Source organism: Arachis hypogaea, chromosome 20 (assembly GCF_003086295.3).
Source record: "Arachis hypogaea cultivar Tifrunner chromosome 20, arahy.Tifrunner.gnm2.J5K5, whole genome shotgun sequence".
NCBI classification, from domain to species: Eukaryota; Viridiplantae; Streptophyta; class Magnoliopsida; order Fabales; family Fabaceae; genus Arachis; species Arachis hypogaea.
Window position 1 is genome coordinate 38,833,131 of NC_092055.1, and position 10,670 is coordinate 38,843,800.

The following is a 10,670-nucleotide window of genomic DNA, read 5'->3' on the forward strand; positions in this document are numbered from 1 at the left end:
TTATATGCCAAAGAAATCCTAATTACCCAAACATAAAAGGATTATATGTCACATATCCAATTAAATCCAGATAAATTAGAAATTTAGGAGAATATGTTTTCAAGCTGTTGTTCAAGTAAAGAGCTTTTCCAAGTTATACAAGAACGCATTTAGAAAGAGGGTCATACTTCCGTTCCACCCAAATTCATAAAATAAAGAACGAAAATAATTCTAAAATATAAATCAAAATATGAATTAAAATAGAAAAATAATAGTATCAATCCATATAATAGACAGAGCTCCTAACCTTAACAGTAGAGGTTTAGTTGCTCATGGTTCAGAGAAAATACGGATTGTAAATTAGGATGGAATGGGATCCTCCCCCGGACCTCCTTCAAGGATGGAAAGTTTCTTCTCCTTTTATAACTAATCCTAATAAATTTAAAATTAATTTTAAAAATTAAAATAATATCTTTTCCTAGAATTCAAATTTGAATTTAAATCAAAATTAACTAAATAATCAAGTCTTCAATTGATGGGTGGGGACCACTTGTTTTGTCCATTCTGCAGCTTCTAATATGTGTTTTCTAGGCTGGAAACTAAGTTAAAACAGCCCAGAAATTGCCCCCAGCGTTTTTCTGTATTTTCTGCACTTGGCGCATGTCACGCGTACGCATCAGTCACGCGTACGCGTCGATGGTCCTTTTCGCGAGTTACGCGGACGCGTCGGTCACGCAAACGCGTCGCTGTGCAAATCTTCAAATCACGCGTACGCGTCAATCACGCGCACGCGTCGCCTTGGATACTTCCAAATCACGCGCACGCGTCAGACACGCGTGCGCGTCGCTCCTCACTGCCATCTCCTTTGATTCTTGTGCTGCAGAAACTCCATCAAATCCAGCCGAATGCTACCTAAAATAAACAGTATTGCACAAAACGCAAAATAGCATCCACAGTGGCTAAAATATAATTAATTCTTAATTAAACTCAACAAATTAGATGCAAATTCACTAGGAAAAGATAGGAAAGATGCTCGCGCATCACAACACCAAACTTAAACTGTTGCTTGTCCTCAAGCAACCAAAACTAATATAAGCTTAGGATGTGAATTTTCATGAGAATGAAAGTTCGATTAAGCTCATGTCTCTTCTTATAGTGGGGTTTACAACTGCAATCCTGAACAGTTTTGGCATCTCACTTTATCCTTTGAAGTTAAGAATGATTGGCATCCATAGGAACTCAGAATTCAGATAGTGTTATTGATTTTCCTAGTTCAGTATGTTGATTCTTGAACACAGCTACTTTATGAGTCTTGGCCGTGACCCTAAACATTTTGTTTTCCAGTATTACCACCGGATACATAAATGCCACAGACATATAGCTGGGTGAACCTTTTCATATTGTGACTCAGCTTTGCTAGAGTCCCCAGTTAGAGGTGCCCAGAGTTCTTAAGCACACTCTTTTTGCTTTGGATCACGACTTTAACTGCTCAGTCTCAAGCTTTTCACTTGACACCTTCACGCCACAAGCACATGGTTAGGGACAGCTTGATTTAGCTGCTTAGGCCAGGATTTTATTCCTTGGGCCCTCCTATCCATTAATGCTCAAAGCCTTGGATCCTTTTTACCCTTTGCCTTTTTGTTTAAAGGGTTATTGGCTTTTTCTGCTTGCTTTTTCTCTCTCTCTTTTTTCGCAAGCTTTGTGTTTTTCATTGCTTTTTCTTGCTTCAAGAATCAATTTTTTGATTTTTCAGATTATCAATAACATTTCTCTTTTTTCATCATTCTTTCAAGAGCCAACAATTTTAACATTCATAAACTTCACTATCAAAAATATGCACTGTTCATGTCATGCATTCAGAGTCACAGAAAATACGACCACATTTGAATAAATGAGACTACTCTAAAAATTAAACTCAAATTCTCATGCACTACATCTATTCTTCTTTCTTTTTGATTTCAAGCTTAGTGGGCAATACATGAGACATCTTTTAGAATTTATAGCACTTAACAGAAAATTAAACTAGAACCTATGAATCTACTAATAAAGGATCATGCAATAAACCAAACAAAGTAGCAGGAAACTGAAACATAACATAGTAAAAGCGGGAAGGAATAAAAAATGAAAAGAACTCAACCACCTTAGTTATCCGAGCGGTCGTTTTATTCTTCAGGTTGTGCTCCTTTGTGAAGATGATTCGCCTCCCTTTGGTGCCATAAGAATAGACAGAAAACTTATAAGCGAAGCGTCAACACCAAACTTAAAACTTTGCTTATCCTCAAGCAAAGAAGAACTGAAAATAAAAAGAAACAAATATTATACTGAAATAAGAATAGAAGGAAAAAAGAACAAGAGAGATTTAGGATTTGGGAGAGAGAATAAAAAAATTAAAAACTGGCGGTGAACTGGTGGAGGTGTGCGGCACAAGCAACGCGTACGCGTACGGCACGCGTACGCGTGGGTCGCGAGATTTTCTTAATGACGCCGAAGCGTCAGGCACGCGTTCGCGTGCCCTGGGTTTTGTGCGATTCGCGTGAAGACAGCCGCGTGCACGCACAACTCTCTGTTCATGTGGCTTGGGATAAAAAATTCATACGACGCGTGTGCGTCATGCACGCGCACGCGTGGATAGCCGGTTGGTCAAATGACGCGCACGCGTCAGGGACACGTACGCGTGGGTAATTTTGTGCTTTTAGCATACTTTCAGCCCCAAGCCAGCAAAACTCTCTGCCCAAATACCTTTTACACCGATTTGCGAAGTCACGCGTACGCGTCGATGACGCGGACGCGTGGAGTGCCAAAATTATGAATGACGTGCACGCGTGGGGTACGCGTATGCGTGGGTTTGTTTATGCTAGAGGCATCCTTCCTGTGCCACCCATTTATTTGTTTATGCAGCTCTCTGTTCAAATTTATTTTTCACGCACACCCATTTGACGCGTACGCGTCAACGATGCTTGCGCGTCCTGTGCTTTTTTTTTTTATCCGGTTCCTGTTCTAAGATAGCTGCATGATCAGAAAAATAGTGAAGACTCAAGAAAAATCAACTAAGTAAGAAAACTACTACTATGAAAAACAACTAAGAATGAAAAGGAACGATCATACCACAGTGGGTTGTCTCCCACCAAGCACTTTTAGTTAAAGTCCTTAAGTTGGACATGTGGTGAGCTCCTTGTCATGGTGGCTTGTGCTTGTACTCATCCAGGAATCTCCACCAATGTTTGTTAATCCAATCACTACCGGGATCCCAAACTAGGCGCATAACACCTTTGAGCAAGTTAAAGTAAGTAACAAGGCTCCGATAGTGTTGATTGTGAGAATGAATTCCAGGGTCCCAAACCTTGCTTTTACACCCGTCTTCTTGTGGATCACCATTGTTCCCATCGGGTAGCAATTGATCCGAATTCTCACAGAGACATCCAAACAACCTTCTAGACCCATTCAGTTGAGCTCTACACCAATCCTTGTACTTTAATTTGGAGCATGCAACCATCTTGAACCTTGCTTGACAACTCTTACCACTAACCATCTTCCTCTTACTCTTAATGCCACAAAGAGCTCTAAGTTGACCTCCATCTCCAGTAGCCCATATTCAAGTGGGAACGTAAAGGTTAAGGATAGGAATTTCACCCACTTGAATGTTGTATTGGATGGTAATGGCTTTGGAAGAGGTCTTGCAAGCTCCACTCCCTTGTGTTCTTCTTTGAATTCTTCCACTTCTTTGCAAGCTTTCTCAATTTCAACCTCTTCCTCTTGGTAGCTGTCTTCTAATTCAATCTCTTCTTCATTGCTTACCAAGGGCATGGGAGGTTGTGCATCTTCCTCTTCTTTCATGTGTGAGGATGGAAAGTTCTCTAATTCACTGGAGTATGTACTCCTTTGATTGATTTCCTCACTTTGTTCTATAGGATCTTGCATTATATCTCTTGGGAAGGAATTTTCTTGCTCCTCTTCCTGTGACTTGATAATCGACTGCACATGCTTCTCTATATTTTTGACACTTGTCTTTATATCCTATAAGAATTCTTTCATGAGAAGCTCAAGATCTGATGGTATTTGAAATGAATAAGGAGGAGGTGATGGTTATTGATAAGTGTAAAAAGAGGATGGTGCTTGGTATGAATAGGGAGATAGTGGCTCTTGATATGGGTAGAAAGATGATGGTTCTTGATGTGGATATGGAGATGGTGGTTCTTGATAGTTGGAACATGGAGCATTGAAGTTTCTTTGGTTTTGACTTTGCCAACCAAAATTTGGGTGGTTTCCTCATTCATAATGATATGAATCACTACTCGGGTGTGAGTAGTAACCATATGATCTCTCTCCATTATTTTTCCTTAGCACAAAACACCAAAAAGGATTAACCGCACCATGTGGTAAACAGAAAAGCAAAAAAGAAAGAACAGAATTCTAAAAATTAAAAAAATTAAAATAAAACTAACTAGGAAACACCAAACTTAATTTCAAAAATTAAAAAAGATTTTTAAAAGAAATGAAAAAAAATAAAAAAAATCAACGAGATATATAAAAAAAATTTTTTAAACGAAAGTAAAAAAATAAATAAAACGGGAGCAGGGGCGTTTGCTAATGAAAAAAAAAACAAGGAAAATTTTTTTTTAATTTTTTTTTGAAAAATAATAAAATAATATTTACTAAAAATTAAAATTAAAATGCCTAATCTAAACAATCAAACAACTAATAGTTGTTAATCACAGTCAATCCCCGGCAACGGCGCCAAAAGTTTTGCCAACCAAAACTTGGTGCGGAATTTGAAACCCACTAACTTATCGGCAAGTGCACCGGGTCGTACCAAGTAATACCTTACGTGAGTAAGGGTCGATCCCACGAGGATTGATGGATCAAGCAACAATAATTGATTGATTGGCTTAGTTAGACAAACAGAAAATGGTGTTGAGATGCAATATAAAAGACATTAAACAATATAAAGAATATTGAAGAAAGGCAAGTAAAAACTTTGGGAAGAAAATATGGAGAAGATAGTTAAGGCTTCAGAGTTATCTATTTTCCGGATTGACTTTTCTTATTATTTTATTTTAATCATGTAAGATCTAATTTATGGCAACTATATGTGACTAGACCCTAATTCCTTAGACCTTTCTAGTCTCCTCTAAAATTCATTAACAGCCAATTCCTTGGTCAATTAATTCCAATTAAGGGGTAAAGTTCAATTCTAGTTATATGCCACAGAAATCCTAATTACCCAAACATAAAAGAATTATATGTCACGTATCCTATTAAATCCAGATAAATTAGAAATTTAGGAGAATATGTTTTCAAGCTGTTGTTCAAGTAAAGAGCTTTTCCAAGTTATACAAGAACGCATTTAGAAAGAGGGTCATACTTCCGTTCCACCCAAATTCATAAAATAAAGAACGAAAATAATTCTTAAATATAAATCAAAACATGAATTAAAATAGAAAAATAATAGTATCAATCCATACAATAGACAGAGCTCCTAACCTTAACAGTGGAGGTTTAATTGCTCATGGTTCAGAGAAAATAAGGATTGTAAATTGGGATGGAATGGGATCTCCCCCGAACCTCCTTCAAGGAAGGAAAGTTTCTTCTCCTTTTATAACTAATCCTAATAAATTTAAAATCTAATTTTAAAAATTAAAATAATATCTTTTCCTAGAATTTAAATTTGAATTTAAATCAAAATTAACTAAATAATCAAGTCTTCAATTGATGGGTGGGGACCACTTGTTTTGTCCATTCTGCAGCTTCTAATCTGTGTTTTCTGGGCTGGAAACTGAGATAAAACAGCCCAGAAATTGTCCCCAGTATTTTTCTGCGTTTTCTACACGTGGCACATGTCACGCGTACGCATCAGTCACGCGTACGCGTCGATGGTCCTTTTCGTGAGTCACGCGGACGCGTCGGTCACGCGAACGCGTCGCTGTACAAATCTTCAAATCACGCGTACGCGTCAGGCACGCGTGTGCGTCGCTCCTCGCTGCCATCTCCTTTGATTCTTGTGCTGCAGAAACTCCATCAAATCTAGGCAAATGCTTCCTAAAATAAATAGTATTGCACAAAACTCAAAATAGCATCCACAGTGGCTAAAATATAATTAATTCTGAATTAAACTCAACAAATTAGATGCAAATTCACTAGGAAAAGATAGGAAAGATGCTCGCGCATCAATAGTTATGTAGAACAATACCATATGAAATTTTGTTTGTAACTATTGACATTGAGAATTTTTTATTATATAGAGTTATGTCTTATATTGAGAAATTGTGTTATAAAAGATTTTAGTTTTTGAATTTTGATATTAAAAAATAAATTTTTAATTTGAAAATATGTAAATGAGATGAGATTAAGGAATAATTTGAAATTAAAAATAAATAAATAATTACAGAATTTGTGGAGGTTTGAAAATCTCACAAAATAGTTAATTTTTGTTAAATTAAAAAATCAATTTGTGGGGTTTTAAATTGTCACAAAAGTGATTTAAAACTGCGACAAAAGTATAATATAAAACCCCACTAAACACACACAAAACTCCCACCGAATAGATTGTGGAGGTTTTTAAAAACCTTCACAAAAGTCCTCGTGGCACCTCAAATTTTGGGATTTTGGAAACTCCCACAAACTATTTGGTGGAGGTTATAAACCTCCACAAATAGGAGAAAAAACTTCCATAAATAAATAAAAATCTTGTAGTGTGTGATTAACAAAACACATTTTCCTAGATCAACACGCCCGAGTTTGACATGTCAAAAACTATGAAAATCTGAATCTCAAGGGAAAAAACTATAATGGGAAAAAGCTATAATACTAATTCATATGATGAACATTACAAACACACATAGGAGAGAGAGAGAGAGAGAGTTTATTACTAGCTAGAGATGGCATTAGACAAAGCTAAAGCTGTATTGAGGCCCTTAGTTCCTCCTTGAATACAATATAAGTGAATCCTGTAACAAACATTGGGTTTAAAAAAAAAATAAAAATAATTTATAAGATTAATGCAGTATTTTGCATTCAAATACAATGGTAAGATACCTTAAGCACTCGATCATGTGTCAACCAACAACGAAACACGAATTGCTGTATAGCAGTATGAATCTCTAACAAATGACCGCCCAAATTTGGACCATCATTTAACAAATATGTATTAATACACTCAACAAGCTTGCGTGATATCTTTCCCTCTTCCCTAAAAAAAGAAACCAAGATAGGACATTTTGTATCTGAGCAGAAAATAATAGTAGAGACAGAGTTAAAATAAAATAGAAGCAACATAAGAGCACCTGATCAACAAACAGATCCTAACAAACCCCTTAACAAGGTCTTCTCTTATACTATTAGGATAGTCCCTAGTAAGAATGAAGTGCCAATATATAGCGGAAGAACTCCTCTTTGGAAGTATAATGACTTAATATTTTTCACATTCAAGCTTGCTTCAACTTTCAAATGTACAGAAACACCAACTCTTGCCAAAAAAAAAAAAAGAAAGAAAACAAACAATCAATGAATGTATAAGATTAAAATGATCATGTTTGACGAGATGCAAAAATAATGCATGCCTCAATTACAGAAACTTACTACAAAGATAATGGAGTGAACGAATTTCTTAGAAGCAATGATGACTCTCTTAGGGGTAATCTTCCAGACGTTATATAACTTATTCTAATTCTGGAAATAAACTGAGAATGCCATCCATTAGCAAACTGAAAATTGAACTAACAGGAAGAAAGGAATGAAATGATTGTTTAGATGACATAATAGTACTTAACATTGACAATTGGAGACCTTGAAATCTTCCAAAGCAGAGAAATTAGTGTTGATGATAACATTGAGAACAAGAATACTCACCTCAAAAGATGAACCAAAATATGTGACTTCATTGTTAGCACTGATCCACCTATGCTTTCCAGTAACATCAACTACCTGTCCAACAATGTTTGTAAAGAAAAGTTCTTAGGATGTAATATTCAATCTACTAAATCAAAACTATAAACAAGAATAACAAACAAAACTTTCTATATATACTATAACACTACAAGAACCTGAAAAGATCACAATATACTCAGGGGATTGAACTTGAATAGATCAAACAAAAAATTCATTACAATGAACTACTAAAGTCATTGCTCGTAAATATATAGTGGCCAAATATATAGTATAGTTGCTGCCACTTGCAGTATGACACAAAATAGGGAAAATGCTATTATCAGGAGAGTCTAATCTTTGATACGATAAGATTTAATTTACAGTGAGCAAATAAGACACAGTATCAGTTCACCGAACAAGAATTAATACAACGATTAAGAGAATAAACAATTCATCAAACACTTAGAGTGCTTGCGAATTTGAAACAATGTTCATCAATTAAGAGATAATAAAACTCATTGAATATTATATCATATAGCAAAGCATTAAGAATCTGAAAATGAAAAACAAAGAAAATGAATAAAAGGAAAAAAGAGAAAGAGAACCGAAAATTGAGAATGAGTGGAACAAAGAAGAGCATGCAGAAGCGAGAGAATGCCAATGGAGAACACGAGAGTCATTGGCGGAGAAGAGTTGATAGAAGAGGTGCTTTCTCTTGGTCTTAGAGGCTTGGGCATTGCAACAAGATTTAGAAACGCGTTGATAAAGGAAGCATCTTGACTTTATCTCAGTAGCTTTCTGGCAACAGCATAAAGGAGATGAACTTTAGTAGTGACGACGGCAGCAATGGCGGAGGAAGCGGCGACGGCCGCGGAGATGGCGGTGGAGATGGCTATCGCAATCTTAGGGTTTGAGTGAGCTCTCATCCTCTGTTCTTTCTCTTCAAGTGTTTTCTTAGATTTGGAAAAGAGTTTTAATTATCTAGTGATTTTTTGGTGACTAATTATCTAGTAATTTAAATGGTAACAATGAGTTTTATTGTGAATTATCTTATAGGGGTTTATTAAAATGTCACAAATAAAATATATTATGAAAGTTTTTAAAAACTCTCACTAAAAAATACCCACAAATATATATAAATTTTGTAGTGATTCTCTTTTAAAAATATTGAACCGTCCAATATAAATGGATATCCACCTAAGCATACTTATCACAACAGGTTAAAAATTTTTAAGTTGTGAAAGATTTTAACATTTACTCTTTTAAAAAGAAATTACTTTTAAGACCTTTAACTCATTTGGTTTTAACTTTAAGTCTTCAACCCTAACAAGCAATCGCACACTTTAATAATTAGGATGAGGAAATTTAGAAGAATAATATTTTTATTAAAATTTGATTAGCACTTAACAAAAAAAATGAATAATCTCATATTATTAAATATAATTTTATATTATTAAAAATATTAATAATAATTCATTAATAGAATAGTCATAATCCAATTAAATAGCTAGCTAACGTAGTTTCTAGAATAGGACACTCACAGGGTCAAGTTTACAAAGGGTCGAGTTCAACGTGATTTTAATATACATTAATGATAATGATATAGCTACTGATCATTATGTTGACAATGTGAACCGCCCATAAGTCAAGTATAGCCACTGTTATCCCTATTCCCTAACCATATGAAATCCACGAAATAGAACTTATTCATGTAACGTAACTTATCTAAGACATTGAATTTTAAACTATGATCAGAACTTCACCAAATCCAATATAATCTCAGTATGTAAGGCTAGTAGTGTTCCAATAATTTTATATTTGTTTAATTAGTGTGGTGCGCACAGAACATGGTGGGCCAATCAAATGAGTGGTGTAGACCCATGCCAGATAGGACTAGGGTTCCATTTCTTGTTGTTCCAATCACATCCTTCCAACTCTTTGCCTGTCATTCAGATTCATGAATGAACCGCAAAAATGATTGGTCGGCCAGAAAGATAAGAACACACAAATTATTCAATGGCAGCTACTCCCATGAAGATGCCAAAAACATCTTCTCATGATGATCCTTGTTTAAAAAGTGTAACTTATTTATTTTGCAACACTTTAAATAAAGGTAACACTTTTACTTCAAATAAAATCAAGTCCTACAATCTATCATCCAATGGTCAAAATGATATATCTTCACATGATGACAATCATTAAATCTTCATTGGAGTAGCCACCTTATTCAATACCCCACAAAAACCATATACAACCTACTAATTAAGCGTTTAATAATAGGTAATTGCAATTCAGAAATGGTATTTTAATTAAGTTGTATGGTTAATGATGGTGTTCTTAATCAAAAAGAAAAATAATAAGGGAAGTAATTATTTATAATTAAATAAAACTTATATCAGAATGTTATTTTTCAGAAAAAATAAATTATATTATTTTATGATAAAAAATAGGGGTGAGCACGGATTGGTTTGGTTTGGGTTTATGGTAAAATTAGAACCAAATCGATCAAAATGTAATTGGTTCGCTTTGGTTCGGATTTGCATTTTTTTATACATATACCCGAACCAAACCAAACCGATTAAGAACGGATTGATTCGGTTTGAGTAATTGGGTACCCGATGACTTTGAAATTCATAAAAAAAAAACCAAATTTTTATGTTAAAAATTCAACAAGTACAATAAACATGTAACATCAATAGAAATAATTTAAACATGTTAAACACCAAATACATTAAAAACTAAACTCATTAAAATCCAAACATATTAATAATGAATAATCATTGTCAAATAGAAAAGTCGTATATATTTTTTTATTTTTTATTTAATTA